Source organism: Macaca mulatta, chromosome 7 (assembly GCF_049350105.2).
Source record: "Macaca mulatta isolate MMU2019108-1 chromosome 7, T2T-MMU8v2.0, whole genome shotgun sequence".
Taxonomy (NCBI): domain Eukaryota; kingdom Metazoa; phylum Chordata; class Mammalia; order Primates; family Cercopithecidae; genus Macaca; species Macaca mulatta.
In genome coordinates, this window is record NC_133412.1 from 19,899,019 (window position 1) to 19,913,274 (window position 14,256).

Genomic DNA, 14,256 nt, shown 5'->3' on the forward strand with positions numbered 1-14,256 from the left:
TCACAGAGAAAACAAGTTAGCAAATGAGAACTTTTAACTTCCTGTTACTAAACATACAGAAACATACTTCCTGTCATAACTGGGGAGATATCTCCTCTATCTCTCTTTCTCCCCTCCCTCCTCTCTTCCAAAACCATTCCTCTCACCAGTGTTTTGAATTGCCTCTAAACTGCCTCTATTCTTACCCTTTCACCATCTTTGCCTACTGACTGTCCCTTCTCTTCCTTTATTCAACCGTTTTTTTTCCTCAGTTGAATCTTCCCTACCATACTCAAGTTTCTCCTGTCTTAATTCTAACAAAAAAAAACAAAAACAAAAAACCAATAACAAAAAATCTTGATCCTTCATCATTCTCCCTCCTTCCTCCCTGTCAAGGCCAAACTTTCCAAAAGCATTCTACAACTTGTCCCCATCTCTACATCTCCCCCGTCTCCAAACTAATAAGTTGTTTTTTTCAACCCCAGCATTCCACCAAACAGCTTTCACTGACATAATCAGTGACCTCTGTGTTATGAAATTTAAAAAAAACATTTCTCAGGCTTCATCTTCCTTGATCCCTTAGGAACCGACAGACTATTTCCTCCTTGAAGCACTGTTTTTTTGTTTGTTTTTTTTGTGTGTTTTGAGAGGGAGTCTGGCACTGTCGCCAGACAGTGATAGACATTATGATAGTAACGTAGCTGGGATTACAGGCGCCTGCCACCACACCCAGCTATTTTTTCTTTTTTTTTTTTTTTTTTGTCGGGGGTGGGGGGCAGACGGAGTTTTGCTCTTGTTGCCCAGGCTGGAGTGCAATGCGTGATCTTGGCCCACTGCAACCTCCGCCTCCTGGGTTCAGGCGATTCTCCTGCCTCAGCCTCCCGACTAGCTGGAATTACAGGCGTCTGCCACCACACCCGGCTAATTTAAAATATAAAAATATAAACATACAAAATATAAAAATACAAAATTTATATATATATATATATATATATATATATTTTTTTTTTTTTTGAGACAGAGTCTTGCTCTATCGCCCAGGCTGGAGTGCAGTGGCTCGAGCTCGGCTCACTGCAAGCTCCGCCTCCTGGGTTCAGGCCATTCTCCTGCCTCAGCCTCCCGAGTAGCTGTGACTACAGGCGCCCGCCACCACGCCACCACGCCCGGCTAATTTTTTTGTATTTTTAGTAGAGACGGGGTTTCACCGTGTTAAGCAGGATGGTCTCGATCTCCTGACCTCGCGATCCGCCCGCCTCGGCCTCCCAAAGTGCTGGGATTACAGGCGTGAGCCACCACGCCCGGCCATATTTTGTATTTTTAGTAGAGACGGGGGTTTCTCTATTTTTGCTAGGCTGGTCTCAAACTCCTGACCTCGTGATCTGCCCGCTTCAGCCTCCCAAAGTGCTGGGATTGATTACAGGTGTGAGCCACTGTGCCTGGTGAAGCACTTTATTTTCTTGATTTCCAGCAGTTTGTTTTATTCTTAGAGGTGCATGGAAGGGTTCCTGCAGCAAATAGTTTACAATAATCATCCATCTGCTTAAAACTCTTCAATAGTTTTCAGTGCCCATAGTACAAAGTGGTCTAAAATTCCAAGGCCTTCCAAAATCTAGCGATTGTCGGCCTTCTAAAGCTTTCTTCCCTCTACACTCTGGGATGTACGATTAGCACTAAGCCTCTTACAAGGATGAACTACTAGAAATTTCCAGAAGGCGTTATGCTGTTCTCGACATAAGCTGTTTCCCAGAGCCTGGAAAACTCTAGCTCTTTCTCTGCCGGATTTCCGGGGGAACTCCTACTTATCCTTCAGGACTCAAGTCACTTCCTCCGGGAACCCTTCCAGACACCCCTAAGAATAAAACGCTTTGTTCATTATCAGCCAAAGGCGCCTCAGATTTTCTATGTGCTATGCACTGTATTCTATTCACTATAAATTTGTTTACATATCTATATCTTAGTCTAGACATATTGAAAGACGCTGAAGGGCAGGGAAAGCATTCTATTCGCTTTCTTTTCTTCATCGTTCATCCAGCACACTGCCTGGCACACGGTTTGCCCTCAGTAAATGTTTATTGCATGAACACCTCCCAGCTTCGGGCATGACCGGAATCTATCCGGTTAACTGGTGAATTCCCAGACTCTCCGCCTGCGTGGCAGGGACATTTAAACCCCCAGCACCGTGATTGGCTCCAGCTGCAAGGGTGTGTCCGTGTCCTCGGCGCACGGGATGTGCGCAGGCGCGCGGGCTCGGCGCGCGCAGGCGCGACTAGGGCGCCGCGCCAGGTCCGGTGTTGGGGTGTCCGAGCTGCGGCTGGAGAGGAGTGGCCTTACCCGCTTGGTGAGTCTCCAGGAGTGGGACGGAGGGAGCTGACCGGGATGAAGTCGGAGAGTATGTCCTGAGAAGAAAGAGTATATCGTATTGGTTGAAAAGTTGGTGGGGTCGGGCTTAAGCGGAGGAGGGGGCGCTCTGGCCCTTACTGGGCAAATGGGCCCGGAGCGAGGACGGGAGGTGCCGTGAGAACATCGAGGGGCCAGTGGAGGAAGGTGGCTGGATGGTGATTCTCTGGACCCTTCCTCGAAATTAAACAGAGATCACCTCCCGTCCCTCACCCCCACTGTGTTGCTGTGGTTGACATTAATAGACTGCATGTCTGGTGACCACGGTGACCAGATAGCTCTGAGATAATGGCTTGAGGAAGGACTCTCAGGTTCCTGGTATTGGATAGCACTTTCTCTGTAGAAAGGTTCAGCCTTACCTCGCGGCACAAATTAGAGGATCAGGAAAAGAATGAATTCCACAATTCGGGATTGTAGTGGTGGGGGGAAAAAGTACTGTAAAGTGCAGTTTCATCTCGTCCTTTTTTTCTTCTTTAATCATTAGTCACCACAATGTTAGGAAAGGCAGTTGATGGTAGGAGAAAACGTAAAGACATAAAAGTAGGGGAGAAAAAAAGTCAAGAAGGGAGTATCACTTTGCCTTTTGCTATTTGTCATCTCCTGGAATGGAGTCTGTATTAGTCCGATCTCACACTGCTATAAAGAAGTACCCGAGGCCGGGCTTGGTGGCTCATGCCTGTAATCCCAGCACTTTGGGAGGCCCAGGTGGGAAGATCACTTGAGATCAGGAGTTCGAGACCAGCCTGGCCAACATGATGAACTCCCATCTCTACTAAAAATACAAAAATTAGCCAGGCATGGTGGCATATGCTTGTAATCCCAGCTACTCCGGAGGCTGAGGCAGGAGAATTCCCTGAACCTGGGAAGCAGAGTTTGCAGTCAACTGAGATCATGCCACTGTGCTCCAGCCTGGGAGGCAGAGTCAGACTCCATCTCCAAAAGAAAAAGAAAAAGAAATACCTGAGACTGGGTAATTGATAAAGGAAAGACGTTTAATTGACTCTCAGTTCTGCATGGCTGGGGAGGCCTCAAGAAACTTATAATCGTGGTGGAAGGCAAAGGAGAAGCCAAGTACCTTCTTCACAAGATGGCAGGAGAGACAGAGTGAAGGGGAAAGAGCCCCTTATAAAACCAGTATCATGAGAACAGCATGGGGGAAACCACCTCCATAATTTAATCACCTCCCACCAGATTCGAGATGAGGTTATGGGTAGCCAAACCATATCATTCTGCCCCTGGCCCCTTTCTTTCTTTCTTTCTTTCTTTTTTTTTTTTTTGTTTTTGAGACAGAGTCACCCAGGCTGGAGCGCAGTGGCGCTATGTCGGCTCACTACAACCTCCAACACTTCAGCCATCCTCCTGCCTCACCCTCCTGAATAGAGACTACAGATGCATTCCACCAAACCTGCCTTTTTTTTTTTTTTTTTTTTTTTTGAGATGGGGTCTTGCTCTGTTGCTCAGATTGGAGTGCAGTGGCATGATCTCCGCTCACTGCAACCTCCATCTCCCAGGGTCAAGCAGTTCTCCTGCATCAGCCTCCCAAGTAGCTGGGATTACAGGCGCCTGCCACCACACCTGGCTAATTTTTGTATTTTTAGTAGAGATGGGGTTTGGCCATGTTGGCCAGGCTGGTCTTGAACTCCCGACCTCAGGTTATCCACTGGCTTCCACCTCCCAAAGTGCTGGGATTACAGGCGTGAGCCACCGCACCTGGCTAATTTTTGTATTTTTTAGTAGAGACGGGATTTCACTATATTGGCCAGGCTGGTCTTGAACTCCTGACCTCATGATCCACCCGCCTCGTCCTCCCAAGGTTCTGGGATTACAGACGTGAGCCACCACTCCCGGCTCCCCTGGCGCTTTTCTAATCTCATGTCCTCACAGTTCAAAACACAATCATGCCTTCCCAACAGGCCTCCAAAGTCTTAACTCATTCCAGTATTAACCCAAAAGTCCAAGTCCAAAGTCTCATCTGAGACAAGGCAAGTCCCTTTTGCCTAGGAGCCTGTAAAATCAAAAGCAAGTTAGTTACTTCTAAGATGCTATGGGGGAATAGGCATTGGTAAATGCTCCCATTCCAAATGGGAGAAATTGGACAAAACAAAGGGGTTACTGGCCCTATACAAGTCCAAAATCCAGTGGGACAGTCATTCCATCTTAAAGCTTATTTTAATCTCCTTTGACTCCATGTCTCACATCCAGGGCATGCTGATGCAAAGAGTGGGCTCCCAAGGGCTTGAGCAGTTCCGACCCTGTGGCTTTGCAGGGTTCAGGCCCAGAGGCTGCTCTCCTGGGCTGGCATTCAGTGCCTGCGGCTTTTCCAGGTGTATGGTGCAAGCTGTTTGTAGACCTGCCATTCTGGAGTCTGGAGGATGGTGGCCATCTTCTCACAGCTCCACTAGGCAGTGCCCCAGTGGGGACTCTGGGGGGGCTCCAACCCCATGTTTCCTTTCTGCAACACCCTAGCAGAGGTTCTCCTTGAGGTCTCTTCCCCTGCAGCAGACTTTGGCCTGGACATCCAGGGATTTCCATACATCTTCTGAAATCTAGACAGAGGTTCCCAAACCTCAATTCTTGACTTCTGTGCACCTGCAGCCCCAGCATCACGTGCAAGCTACCAAGGTTTTGGGGCTTGCAGCCTCTGAAGCAACAGCCCAAGCTGTACCTTGGTCCCTTTTAGCCATGAGCTGGAGCAGCTGGGACTCAGGGCCCCAAGTCCTGAGGCTGCCCACGAAACCATTTTTTCTTCCTAGGCCTCAGGTCCTGTGATAGGAGGGGCTACTATGAAGATCTCTGACATGCCCTGGATACATTTTTCCCATTGTTTTTGTGATTAACATTCAACTCCTTGTTACTTATGCAAATTTATGCAGCTGGCTTAAATTGCTTCATAAATTATTCAGTGGTCTCAACTCACTGAGATCACTGAGTGATCTCAGGAAAATAAAGAAATATTAGCAAATAAGAGAAACACCTTACATTGCCATACTCCTTTGACAGGTCATGTGAAAGTAATTTAAGTGATCATGTAACTTAGCCTGCAGTTTGAATATTTGTCTTGGTAGGTTTTTCTTTAGGTGCTTGTAGTATGTGTTTATGCACTAGAAAGTTGGTGTTGTTATAGTTCCAGCATAAGGATGACTTACTGTGCCATTATTTTCCTAACAATATTATACCATTTCATATAAACAGTGGAATTCCTATATATATCTTGATGTTTGTTTCTTATATGAACTTAGATACACTACACAAGCTCACTTAACTAAAGGTCACATCTTTTCTTTTTTTTTTGTTTTGAGACGGAGTTTTGCTCTTATTGCCCAGGCTGGAGTGCAATGGCACGATCTCGGGTCACCTCAATCTCTGCCTCCCGGCTTCAAGTGATTCTTCTGCCTCAGCCTCCCGAGTAGCTGGGATTACAGGCATATGCCACCACACCTGGCTAATTTTGTATTTTTAGTAGAGAGTAGGTTGGTCAGGCTGGTCTCGAACTCCCGACCTCAGGTGATCCCGCTCACTTCTGCCTCCTAAAGTGCTGGGATTATAGGCGTGAGCCACCACGCCCAGCCTAAGATCACATCATTCAGAACACAACCTAGAATCACAAAGAAAGTAAACAAAAACAGGCCTGTACTCATGGGACAGCTGTGGAATCTTCACCTATGAGTCATACCACCATCATAGTTTTTGCTGTTTAGAGTACTATTATTTTACTTCATGTTTAATGAGTTTTTTTAAAAAAACATTGCCCACTTCCAAAGTGATAATCTGTGAAATCATGGTTTTTATGTATTTTATACCTTTTTTAGTATCCATTATAATAAATACATAACTATTAAATATATAACTCTTCTGTATATAACAGTTAAAATCATATTCTTGCTCTGCACTTCGGAGAATACTGCTTTGGGCCTAATCAGCTCATTTTTAAAATGAAGATTGAACTAAAGTTTATGGACTTGAAAATTTTGTGATCTCTATGATGATGTTCATTATCATAACACAATTCTAGCAAAGTTAACTGGTTCCACCAGATGAAAGTAGATTACAACCAGGCGGTGGCTCATACCTGTAATCCTGCACTTTGGGAGGCTGAGGCAGGAGGATTGCTTGAGCCCGGGAGTTTGAGACCAGCCTGGACAACATGCCAAGACTGTCTCTACAAAATTTAAAAAAAAAAAAAAAAAAAAAAAAATAGCTGGGCCTAGTGCCCGGTGCCTGTGGTCCCAGCTACTCGGAAGGCTGAGGTGGAGAATCACTTCAGACTGGGAGGTCAAGGCTGCTGTAGATCAGAATAGCAAAAAGGAAAAAGAGGATGTTTGCTCTTTGATGTTTTTGTGAAATCAGCTGCCTTTTTTTTTTTTTTTTCTGAATTCAGGCTCCCCCCTGCCCCCACAATTTGGTTCCTTTATCTGCAACACTCTGGACATCTGTTTTTGAGCTATGTTTGTACTCCACATTAAGTATGTATTAGCATGATAATATATAATGTTGCTTATCTCCAAGGGTGCTGAACTTTTTATTCCATTACTATAGTTTGTTTCCAGATCTGTAGGTTGACGGAGGGGCAGATGACAAGGACTGCTCTTTTCTTTTTTTTTTTTTTTTTTTTTTGAGACGGAGTCTGGCTCTGTCCCCCAGGCTGGGGTGCAGTGGCCAGATCTCAGCTCACTGCAAGCTCCGCCTCCTGGGTTTACGCCATTCTCTTGCCTCAGCCTCCTGACTAGCTGGAACTACAGGCGCCCGCCACCTCGCCCGGCTAGTTTTTTGTACTTTTTAGTAGAGACAGGGTTTCACCGTGTTAGCCAGGATGGTCTCGATCTCCTGACCTCGTGATCCGCCCGTCTCGGCCTCCCAAAGTGCTGGGATTACAGGCTTGAGCCACCGCGCCCGGCCCTTTTTTTTTTTTTGAGACGTAGTTTTGCTCTTGTTGCCCAAGCCGGAGTGCAATGGTGTGATCTCGGCTCACCGCAACCTCCACCTCCTGGGTTCAAGTGATTCTCCTGCCTCAGCCTCCTGAGTAGCTGGGATTACAGGCATGCGCCACCATGCCTGGCTAATTTTTTGTGTTTTTAGGAGAAACGAGGTTTCACCATTTTAGCCTGGCTGGTCTCAATCTCCTGACCTCAGATGATCCGCCCACCTCGGCCTCCCAAAGTGAGCCACCTCACCCGGCCAGGACTACTCTTTTCTTTGCTGTGGTAGGTAGAAACTTGAAACAGACGGATCCAGTGCCTCCAACAATTGGAGGAAGTGGATTATGGAGCCAGGAAACAGCATGTACTGTGTCTTTTTAAATATTAGGAGTAGAAGAAGCCCATTTGTATTCATTTAGATTCACTGACATTTTGGTTTGGGTTTCAATTTAGGTTGTATTGCTATTAAGATATTTAAATCACTGATTCCTATGTTTTTCCAGAATTCTCTTTTCTTGTTTTCTGTAAGTTCTGTAACTTAGATGTAAAGTTTGTTTAAATTTATTTTGACAGTGTTTTGGAAATTGAAATTACTTTAGATGGCCTTTCTATACTTATAAAACTCAAGCCAGTTGTGGTGGTTTGTCTGTAGTCCCAGATACTTGGGAGGCTGAGGTGGGAGCGTCAGTTGAGGTCAGGAGTTCAAGACCAACCTAGGCAGCATAGCAAAATGAATTTCAAACTTCTTGGTATAGTATACAGAGCTCTTCACAATATGTGTTCTGTCTGCCTTGAAAGCCATCCCCTGCCCTCCATACACACACACACACACACACACACACACACACACACACACACACACACATTATATTCCTGCCTGACCACTGAATCCTTACATTGTGACTTTTTTTGATAATTTAATTTAAAACCATAATTTTTTGGACTTGATCATACTTGGATTTTGACCCACACAAGTGAGAATCAGGGTGTTAGTGTTTTTTGTTTGTTTTTTAAGACGGTCTTGCTGTGTCACCAAGGAGTCCAGTGGCATGATCATAGCTCACTGCAGTCTCAAACTGCTGAGCTCAAGTGATCCCCCTGCTTCAGCCTCCTGAGTAGCTGGGACTACAGGTGCAAACCACCAGGCCTGGCTGATTTTTTTTTTTTTTTTTTTCATGTGGAGGTGTAGAGGTGGGGGACTTGCTTAATTACCCGGGCTGGTCTCGAACTCCTGGCTTTAAGCAATCTTTTTGCCTTGGCCTCCTAATGTGCTGAAATTATAAGCATGAGCTACCATGCCTGGCCAAAATCATGAGAGATATTTAATAATTATTATGAAAAGTTATAATAGTTTTATTGAGCACTATGTGCCAGGCACTGCTTTAAATACTGTGCATGAATTAGCTCAATCCATGTAACAACACTTAAAGTAAGCATTATTATTCTATTTAATGAGGAAACTGAAGCACAGAAAAGTTAAGTAAACAGTAGTCAGGATTTGAAACTATTATGCCTTCAGATATTGGGCACATAACCACTATACTATGTTGTCTTTTGTATAAGCAAGAATGCTACTCTTTTTTTTTTTTTTTTGAGACGGAGTCTCGCGCTGTTGCCCAGGCTGGAGTGCAGTGGCCGGATCTCAGCTCGCTGCAAGCTCCGCCTCCCGGGTTTGCGCCATTCTCCTGCCTCAGCCTCCCGAGTAGCTGGGACTACAGGCGCCCGCCACCTCGCCCGGCTAGTTTTTTGTATTTTTTAGTAGAGACGGGGTTTCACCGTGTTAGCCAGGATGGTCTCGATCTCCTGACCTTGTGATCCGCCCGTCTCGGCCTTCCAAAGTGCTGGGATTACAGGCTTGAGCCACCGCGCCCGGCCAAGAGTGCTACTCTTTTAATGTTCTGCTGGGGGTATCCTTTTCCAGGGACATGAGTGCTTATGTTCTCTATCTGTAGCTTCTGACTCTTCATATCAGAATATTTGAAAAACTAACCAGAAAGCATCTAAGTGTCTGGGTGTGGTGTCTCATGCCTTCTGGCATTTGGGGAGTCCAAGACAGAAGGATTGTTTGAGGCCAGGAGTTCAAGAGCAGCCTGGGCAACATAGTAAGACACCCTATCTATGCATACGTACACATGTACGTACATACATAAAGCATCTAAGTGAACTTAATCAGAGCTAAACTATGTGGATGGTTTCGCTGAATATTTCATTCAGGCAGGGTGAATCCCTGCCAATTAATCTCACCCCATACTTGGTATCTCCCTGGCAGAGACCACACTTATGCCTGCCATATTGTCTCTTCCTGGGTTGGCTCTTGAGTCCTGTTCTTATCTTTCACATAGAACATCCCCTTTCTGTTCACACAACCATTCTCATAGATAGGGTTAATATAACTGATTACAATCAAAACTACATCTACCTCCTCAGTATTACTCCTGGGTCACTTAGAGGAGAATTGTGGAAGTTCCAAATTTGACAGGGACTTGAAGACCAGGCATTGGATATCAAGCAATTAAGTTACCAGAGGTGCTTCTGTAAAACTGAAGTGTCGTGTTTTTTTTTTGTGTGTGTGTGTAATTAGAGTCAGGGTTTTGCTATGTTGCCCAGGTTACATTTAAACTCCTGGGCTCAGGTGATCCTCCTGCCTCAGCCTCCTGAGTAGCTGGGACTATAGGCCTGAAAATGTAATTTTGGTTTTCTTTTTGGTTCCTGATTTTTAGTGGGACTTTCCCACTTGTTAATATGATTTCTGTCTTGAATCATGTGCTTCAGTGTACTTTGAAACCAGGCTGATTTTTTTGTTTTGTTTTTTGTTGTTGTTATTTTTTAAGATGGAGTCTTACTCTGTCGCTGAGGCTGGAGTGCAGTGGTGTGATCTCGGCTTACCGCAACCTCTGCCTCTCCGGTTCAAGCGATTCTCCTGCCTTAGCCTCCTGAGTAGCTGGGATTACAGGTGCCCACCACCACACCTGGCTAATTTTTTGGGGTTTTTTTTTGTTTTTTTTTTGAGAAGGAGTCTCACTCTGTTGCCCAGGCTGGAGTACAGTGGCACAATCTCGACTCACTGCAACCTCTGCCTACTGAGTTCAAGTGATTTTCCTGCCTCAGCCTCCCAAGTAGCTGGGATTACAGGTGCATGCCACCATACCTGGCTAATTTTTGTATTTTTAGTAGAGACGGGGTTTCACCATGTTGGCCAGGCTGGTCTCAAACCCGTGACCTCAAGTGATCCGCCCTCCTTAGCCTCCCAAAATGCTAGGATTACAGGCGTGAGCCACCGCACCTGGCCTTTGGTATTTTTTAGTGGAGACAGAGTTTCTCCATGTTGGCCAGTCTGGTCTCAAACTCCTGACCTCAGGTGATCCGCCCGCCTCGGCCTCCCAAAGTGCTGGGATTACAAATGTGAGCCACTGTGCCCAGCCTGAAACCAGGCTGTTTAGTAGTTATGATTCTGTGGTGTTCTTAGTATATTTGCATTTGAGTTATAGACTTTGTATGGTAAAAAGAAAAGAATTTTTAAAAAGAAAAAAAACAATATATGTATGTATATTTGCATAGTTTTGGGGCCTATATATAAAAATGGTTAAAGTTGTTTGTGTAGAAGGAGATAGAAAGGAAAGCTGAGAGAAGAAGTAAAAGGAGGAAGCTATCCTTAACATAAATGAGACCCATGCCAGGCAAAGTGGCTCATTAATGTAATCCCAGCACTTAGGGAGGCTGAGCCAGGAGCATCACTTGAGCCCAGGAGTTTGAGACCAGCCTGGGCAACATAGTGAGACCCTGCCTCTACAATAATAGTAGTGATTAAAAAAAAGGCCGGGTGTGGTAGTGGGCACCTGTAATCCCAGCTACTTGGGAGGCTGAGGCAGGAGAATCACTTGAACACGGGGGCAGAGGTTGCAGTGAACCAAGATCACACCACTGCACTCCAGCCTGGGCAACAGAGTGAGACTCCATCTCAAAAAAAAAAAAAATACAAATTGAGACTCTGTCTCAAAAAAAAAAAAAGATATATATAGCCTATATAGTATCATCAACTTTAATATTCAAATTTAGCCTTGCAGATGGAACTGTTAATATTTAGTAGCTATTATTTTCAGTTACATTTACGTAAATGTGACTCATATTCAACATTGCTACTTTCCTTTTGTTTTGCGTACTGTTTATTTCCACTTCAGTAAAAGTATTAAAATAATGGCTAACATTGAACACTGGCCATGTGCAAGGCATTGTACTAAGTACTTTGCATAGATCATCTCTTTTTAATCTTCACAAAAAAACCAAAACTATGAAATAGAATGTTATTCCTGTTTTACAAATACAGAAACTGAATTTAGTGGGGTTAGGTAATTTCCTTGGGGTCACACAACAAATACATTCTGAGGCTGGAATTTGAATTCTGGAGTTCCCACTCACCCACTATGCTATCTGCTGTAAACAGAAGTTTCCTCTCGTTGCAGATGCATTGGTTACCATGGAAGTAGACTTCTATCAAAATAAGCCAAAGAGAATGCTGAACTTAAAAGTACAATAATAAACCCTTTGAGTGTAACTCATTGAGCTTTATTGTGATTAATTTTCAGAGAAGAAATAAGTCAGGAAACTAATTTGGTAGAATATTTTAGCTGTAAAATCCTTGTTTACCTGTATAAAAATACTTATCTTATAAAATCATTCTTTGCAGGACCCTGTGAAATTGATGGTGATTTTTTTTTTTTTTTTTTTTTAGACAGTCTTGCTCTGTTGCCCAGCCTCCGCCTCCCAGGCTCAAGCCAGAGACATGCACTACCGCACTGGGCTAATTTTTATATTTTCTTTTTAGTAGAGATGGGGTTTCACCATATTGGTCAGTCTGGTCTTGAACTACTGGCCTCAAGTGATCCACCCACCTCTGCCTCCCACAGTGCTGGAATTACAAGCGTGAGCCACCTGCACCTGGCCTGATGGTGATTTAAAGTGCTCTTTCTTCATTACTTCTCGAGTAGCTTTCCAGTTTTATAAATGAAGCCACATGGATCTTCCAAGGCCTTATTTGAATTCCAGGGCCTTTTTTCTGTGTATTTCTTTCCAAGAAGCTTATTTACTTTTCCTTTCTTCTTTTCTTCTTTTTTCTTTTATTTCCTTTCTGCTTGCCTTTTTTTTTTTTTTTTCCCCCTGAGACAGTCTTGCTGTTGCCCAGGCTGAAGTACAGTGATCTCGGCTCACTGCAACCTTTGCCTCTCAGGTTCAAGCAACTCTCCTGTCTCAGCCTGCTGAGTAGCTGGGATTACAGGCATGCATCACCACACCTGGCTAGTTTTTGTATTTTTAGTACTTACGGGGTTTCACCATGTTGGCCAGGCTGGTCTCGAACTCCTGACCTCAGGCGATCCGCCCACCTCGGCCTCCCAGAGTGCTGGGACTACAGGTGTGAGCCACCACACCTGGCCTCTTGCTTGCTTTCTTGTTGTCTTCTTCCCTCCCTCCGTCTTTCTCTTTTCTTTTCTTTTCTTTATTTCTTTTTTTTTTTTTTTAAAAAAGACAGTTTCGCTCTTGTCGCCCAGGCTGGAGTGCAGTGGCACGATCTTGGCTCACTGCAACCTCTACCTCTCTCCTGGGTTCAAACAATTCTCCTGCCTCAGCGTCCCGAGTAGCTGGGACTATAGGCGCCCACCATCACACCCAGCTAATTTTTCTATTTTTAGTAGAGATGGGGTTTCACCATATTGGCAAGGCTGGTCTCGAACTCCTGACCTTGTGATCCACCCACCTCGGCTTCCCAAAGTGCTGGGATTACAGGCATGAGCCACTGTGCTGAGCCCATTTTTTTTTTCTTTGGGGTCTTGCTCTGTCAGGCAGGCTGGAGTGTAGTGGGGATCATGGCTCACTGCAGCCCTGAACTCCCAGGCTCAAGTGAACCTCCTAACTCAGCCTCCCAAGTAGCTGGGACTGCAGGCACTGATCACCACACCTGGCTATTTTTGTTGTTACTTTTTGTGGAGACAGAGTCTTGTTGTGTTGCCTAGGCTGGTCTCAAACTAGCCTCAAGCCGTTTTCCTACCTCAACCCTCAAAAGTGTCAGAGTTACAGGCGTGAGCCACTGCGCCTGACCAATAGACTTCTTTCCATTTTCTAAATTAATGTAGATTATTTTTAGCTTCTGAAATACTAGAAGACAGTTGAAAACCATGATTACTCTGGTCTTTCTATTTCTCCTTCAATTTAATTGTCTTATTTGAGTCTATAGACGAGATGAAATCTCGGGGTCTTACAGAAAGCATCTGAAATTTTGAAATGAACCATCATACAGGGTTGCTTGGCCTATTTTCTAATATTCAGCAGTTCTCATATCATCTGTTGTTTGTTAAGGGGGCGGTGGATACAGTCAACAGAAAGACTCTTTTTTTGGAAACAGGGTCTTGCTCTGTCACCCAGTGCCATCTCAGCTCACTGCACCCTCTGCCTCCCAGGTTCAAGTGATTCTTGTGCCTCAGCCTCCTGAGTAGCTGGGACTACAGGCATGCACTCCCATGCCCAGCTAATTTTTTGATTATTTGTAGAGACCAGGTCTCACTGTGTTGCCCAGGCTGGTCTTGAACTCCTGGCCTCAAGCAGACCTCCTGCCTTGGCCTCCCAAAGTACTGGGATTACAGACGTGTGCCACAACTCCCAGCTCCAGAAAGACTCTTTATCAGACCATGAACTATACTTAATTTGCAAGTAGATCCCGACTTGAATAATTAATCTGCTCTTTACTAACTCAGTCGTCTTAGGTAAGTTACTTAAACTGAGCCTTAGTTTCTTCATCTGTAAAATAGTATAATGGAGATAATGATGTAGATAAATACTTAGTAGGGTATCTGATGCCTAAGAGGTACTCTGTGAACTTCTTTCCCTGCCTAGTTTTAAATTAGAAAAGAAAAAGGTCAAATTAGGAGTCTTTGAGTAAGCCCAAGTGAGCCATAGCCTGAGAAATAGGGTGTGA

General features: G+C 44.7%; 1 protein-coding gene across 10 annotated transcripts in view; it reads left to right on the forward strand.

The window, feature by feature from the left end:
- The first annotated feature begins 2,228 nt into the window (after nucleotides 1-2,228).
- SNAP23 (synaptosome associated protein 23) overlaps nucleotides 2,229-14,256 on the forward strand; it is a 38,593-nt gene continuing 26,565 nt past the window's right edge. For 4 of the 10 annotated variants that reach the window (XM_077938102.1, XM_077938107.1, XM_077938101.1 and 1 more), the window contains exons 1-2: nucleotides 2,229-2,317; nucleotides 7,453-7,577. The gene's annotated coding sequence lies outside the window, so the exon portion shown is untranslated. 10 annotated transcript variants of the gene reach the window in all.